Source organism: Belonocnema kinseyi, chromosome 9 (genome assembly GCF_010883055.1).
Source record: "Belonocnema kinseyi isolate 2016_QV_RU_SX_M_011 chromosome 9, B_treatae_v1, whole genome shotgun sequence".
Lineage (NCBI taxonomy): Eukaryota > Metazoa > Arthropoda > Insecta > Hymenoptera > Cynipidae > Belonocnema > Belonocnema kinseyi.
In genome coordinates, this window is record NC_046665.1 from 36299405 (window position 1) to 36304917 (window position 5513).

At 36.2% G+C, this 5513-nt stretch overlaps 1 long non-coding RNA gene across 2 annotated transcripts in view; it reads right to left on the minus strand.

The window, feature by feature from the left end:
* Window positions 1–1286: 1286 nt before the first annotated feature.
* LOC117180889 overlaps window positions 1287–5513 on the minus strand; it is an 18270-nt gene continuing 14043 nt past the window's right edge. For both annotated transcript variants that reach the window (XR_004468067.1, XR_004468068.1), the window contains exons 2-3: window positions 2221–2410; window positions 1287–2133 (exon numbers count right to left, since the gene is read on the minus strand). This is a non-coding gene — a long non-coding RNA (uncharacterized LOC117180889). The remainder of the gene's footprint in view (window positions 2134–2220; window positions 2411–5513) is intronic.

Below are 5513 nucleotides of genomic sequence, written 5' to 3' on the forward strand. Positions count from 1 at the left end.
TCTTAAAACCTGACACATTCCAGAAAGCTATTTTCACGTTTCTCTCTTCCCTTTGCTCTTCTTTCCTCTTCACTTTGTTTCCCCTTTGCCGTTTGGAAACCCCTCTGATTTATTTCTAGACTCTTTTTCGTCTTCCTTCCCCCTAACTTTCTCAAGACTTTTTCCTTTTTTCCTTAATTCTTCTAATTCTTCATCCCAGCACCATTCCTCCTTATTTATCCATAACCTGTCTCACCCTATCCGCACCGTATGGCCCCTTTTCCTCTCTACCCAAGCCCTCTGCTCTACTGGCCATGTCCTTTTCTCTCCCTCCATGACAGATCTTATTCAATTCTTTCCCTTCTTCCGCTCAATAATTTTTTTCCCTCCATAATTTTCTTTTTCTCCTCCTCACTCCCTTCTTTTCCTTCTTTTGTTCTTCCTATTCTCTTGACTCCTTCTACCCTTACTTGCATTCTAATATCTCGTAAAAGATTTGTTATTTTCACTTCTCCTGTTTAACTCTCCACTTTTAGTCCCTTAACTACTATGTTATTTTTCCTCTTTGCCCTTTCTTCCACTTCTAATCTCCTTTCGATCTCACTGAGTCTTTTCTTCAATCTTTCATTCTCACTTCGGACGTTCTTTTCATTCCCTTTCATTCCTGTTCTTCCAACTGATTTATTTCTCTAGATCTCTGTTCGTCAACCCCTCTCTGTCTATTCTCAATGCTCTTTAGCTTACCCCAAACCTTGTCTTTCTCCTCCTTCCAACGTTTATCCCATTCTTCCCATTTTTCTCTGACCTTTTTTACTTCCCCCCTTACATCGTTTCCCTGCCTATTCAAATCCCTATTCATGTCATCCAATCTCTTTCTTGTTTCCTCTCTAAACCCTTTAATGAGAGCTTCCAATTTTTCAAACATCCCCCCATCCCCCCTATCTCTCTATGGTGTTTTCCTTTTAATTCTAACTCTCTTGTTATGCCGGTACCTTTCTAGCTCATCTTCCCCAGCCACTCTTTTCCTTTTTCCTCCCCTTCACTGCTACTCGCGCTTGCTTTTTTCTGCCATTCGTTCAGACTTCTGTTCGAACCCGCGTTGCCTAGTCTTGTTAAGGCGCTGTAAATTTGAGGGCCTTCCTCGTTGCTTGCCCGTACCTGAGTCCGCTGCCCTCCCCACCCGAGTCGACTTCTCGGCACTTTCATCACCGCTGCTGTCACTGCGATCAACGTCACCCATCCCCCCACTTCCAATTCTTTCAGCAACGTCAGTTGTTGCAGCCACTACGGTTTTCTGCTCTGTGGGATTGTCCAGTAACTGTTGCCCTCTGGCGCCAGTTTGTGGACTTCGCGTCGTCGGCATCCTACCTTACCCCAAGATCCGTGACGTTTTCCGCCTTTGTCACCTACCTCTTGCCCCCCTGACCAAGCAGCTATTTTTTCACTCCTAACCTCATAAACTTCACACGCTCCAAATATTCACTTCAAACCACTCACTTTCACCCTTCACACCTTGGCCTTCACTCACCCTTCTTCCTTTACTTCGAGGATATATTACATGGAACGCTGGTCCCTATTATTAAAGCATTGTAGTACGCATCCTTGTGATAAAGGTCGCAAATCACAATCTCAAACGGGAAAAGCGCAACTTTGCGCGCGTTTGTTTAAATGAGAACGTGTTGCATTTTTATAAATAATATGATACATTCTTGATTCATAACTGAAAACACGAAAAATCATTGTTTGTAAGATTTTCATTAATTATTTTAAAAAATTAAAAAATAAAATCACACAAGTCAAAGTACTGTAATTGTATTAAAAAATTGTGTACAGTCAGTTTAGAACAATTCCATGTGAAATCATGTGAAGACTTTCAGATATTGTCAGACATTTTTATGAAATTTCTAGCACTCGTTCTTTATGATTTTGAAATAATAATAAATAATTTCTTTCTCAATAAAAAAAACTTAGAAGATATTCAAAATTGAAATTTTTGGTCCCTTTTCTCTTAAGCTTTCCTTGCGTGCACGAAATACGTCCAGAAAATCATTCAATTGGCGAAAGACCATAGAAAAGATGTGGATTTCAAAATCGGAGAACTTTTTGATGATTCCAAGTTGATTTCTGAAGAAAGCGGAGTAGAACTCCGAAGACCTAGAACAGTAAACAGTCAAACATATCGCTCAAATCATCCTACATCGAATGAAGCTGAGTTTTGGAAGAGATAGCTATTATCCATACTTGGATTCTTTGATCGCTGCACTAGGACGTAGATTCTCGGATGAAACTTGCCAGACTATGCATCATTCCAATTGCATCCAGCGAACATGTTGAAAATGAACATTTAGAATTTCATGGAAAAATCGGAAAACTTTTCCTATTTTTAACCCTTACAAATTTTTATTTCAGAAGCTGAATTGTGGTACGATCACTGGAAAGAAAAGAAAATGAGCTGCGAGTATCTTCAAAAACTGTTATCGGCGAGAAAATGTTATAGGCTTTGAAGCTTAAATACTCAGAACAAAAAATATTCATATGAAAGCTAAAAGTGTTCTCCGTAAATGAGCTTGAATATGTTTATGTAAAAAATGTGCTTTACAGGCTAAAAAATGTAAACAAAAATTAAGGATTTTCGGGTACATTTAAGAACAGTTATGTTTAGAGCATAATTTCTTATACAAGGGGCAATGGGAAAAATTTGAAAAAATCCATGAGTACGGGGAAAACTGTTGTGAACAAATTGCAGTTGAGAAATAATAAAAATTGTTGCTTAAAAGTACAAAAATTTACAACTATATTATCTTAAGTTCTAATAAAGATAATAAAGCGATTCAAACTGCAAACTGTAACGGTCAGACTCTGTAATTATTTTCAATCACTCGGAAGGATGTTCTGGTCTTATTTTTTGTGAAAATCGCGATATCTTTAGACATTTTTTAAATTCTCATCCTAATGAGAAGGTATTGGTTTTATGTGAATTCGATTGGATGAGAATATACCCCCGCAACGGGCAGATTTTTTGGTTGGAAAGCATGTACCAGAAAGCAGAGCGGGACCCTTTTTTTTACTACCAACCGCTCGTGCGTCTCTTCGACCCGTGCTTCTGAATCCTTAGGTGGCACCTGGCACGTCTTCGGCAGCAAACAAAAGGGTCCAGGCTGCTTTCTGGTACTTGCTTTCCAACAAAAAAAATGTCTGGAAATATTGCGATTTTCACAAAAAATAAGACCATTACATCCTTTCGGGTGCTTTAATACACTGGAACCGAATTTATATTCGCCGACTGATAGCGTAAACATTCACGTTTATCCTCCCGGATGGGTATTCAACCCAATTCAACCAATGCTGCTTAGCGGAGCAGAAATGGCCGCGCTGCGCTCTGATTGGCTTCCTTGTCACGTGTTCTGCGAGGTGATTGTACATTTTTGTACTTTTAAACAACTTTTATTATTTCTCAATTTTCTCAATTATAATTTCGCGCACTATCTCTCTCTCTCTCTTTCTCTTTCTCTTTTTTCCTCATCTTCCAAGTGACTTTTAAAAGTGCCCATTTGTTTAGAACTGCTCATTTTGGCAGAACTACCCGTTAGAATATACCTTACTTACTTTTTTTTACACTTTTTGGTCTGCAAAGCACAACAATCTCTTACATAAACGTCTTCAAGCTCATTTACGTAGAACACTTTTAGCTTTCATATGCCCCCCGCCCCTTCCATAATCGAAATCCTATTGGAGTTTTGAATTAATAAACTGAACAAAAATGATTCTTCTGAGGATCAATGTATATCCAGCATTATCTTGATGTTTATAGTTTAACTTATAAAGAATAAACACTGTCACCATGTAAGGATGACTAACGAATCTCCGATTCGTATGTGGTTCTGTTGTCAGTTCAGTCTAAGCTCTCTGACTGATCGGATGGTTTAATAAAGAATTACATATATTAATAACCGTTAATAACCGTTAATAACCGAGTGGACCAGGGCTACCCGACTGTAGCATGTTAAAAAAACGCAATGAATGAGAACATACAGTGAGTGTAAAAAGTTTTCGTTCACCTTTTTTATGACTGATTAAGTACTCCTCATTTGAATTATGCCAGAGCTAAAAAAATTTCTCTTTAAAGTATTGATTGCTTTCAAAATTCTGTATAAAATGAGCCCAAGATAAAACCAATTTGTCCATTTTTTAAGTAGATATTGTCAAAATAGTATAAATTTCAATATTTTCTTAAGGGCATGTGACACAGCTAAATACCTATATTACCGACCACAGTTTTTCAGTTCACTGAATGTTTTTTTGAACCTAAGAACTTTTTTTGTAAATAAAGTATCAAGCTGAAACTTTGGGAAATGTATTAGAGTACAATAAAGTACGTTTAGGTACAGCATTTTGGTAGGAATCGGTCTCAAATATCGTCTCAAATATCGGTCTCAAACTTTGAGAAATGCAAGAGTCGAAAGAAAACTACGTTTAAGTACAAAGCTTAATAATCAAAGATGTAAAAAAATATATTTCAACAATCAATTCCAACGGCATCAGCCGGTAACGTTGTACACGAAAATACGAACTCTCTAGAGCCTCGTCTAGTGGCCGCCAGGTTTCGTATTTTCGTGTTCAAACTTTCAAAAAATGTTGGAGGTTCGGAAAAAAGATGAAATAATTTTCAGTGAAGTTCCTACCAAAATGCAGTACCTAAACGTACTTTATTGTACTCTAATACATTTCCCAAAGTTTCAGCTCGATATTTTATTTACAAAAAAAATTCTGAGGTTCAAAAAAACATTCAGTGAACTGAAAAACTGTGGTCGGTAATATAGGCATTTAGTTGTGTCACATGCCCTTAAAACTTCAATAACTTCCGAAATATTCAACATTTTTCAATGTTCTTGGACTTATTTTGAAGCTATTTTTTCACCGTATCATAATAGCTAGTTGGAAAAATTGCAATATTATTTGTGGAAAAAAAAATATTTACGGACATTCCATGAATGATCACCTGAAACCGATTGCGGTCAAATTTGAGAAAAAAATGTAATTGGTCTATAATTATTTCTTATATTTCTAGATTCGATTCGTGTAGTTTAAGAATAATAAATTATTTTTGTAAAGACAGAAAAAATGGTTGAAAACATGTGGACATGCAAAAAATGGCGATAGCGGGTCATTTTAAAAATAAATTAAACATTAAAGTTACTTGTTTAAAATTAAGTAAAAGGCAATAGTGCGATCAGGGATGATTTAAATTTATTGTCTATAATGATATTTTAGAGTTATATTTGAAATGTGTCATTATCGCAAACTTTGATCATTTATTACAAGCAAAATATACTACCGAAAATTGTAAAATTTGTTTAGAAATAAGGATTGGTACCAACCATTTGCAGAGTGTTCAGTAAAACTGCTCATCAAAACTTATTCTTCAAGATATTCGTTCTCTAAAACCTGAAAGTGAGCAAAAAACACTACTTTCAAACTAGCGTATTTCCGAATATACATTTTTAAACAAAAATTTATCTGTGCGAATAAATGAT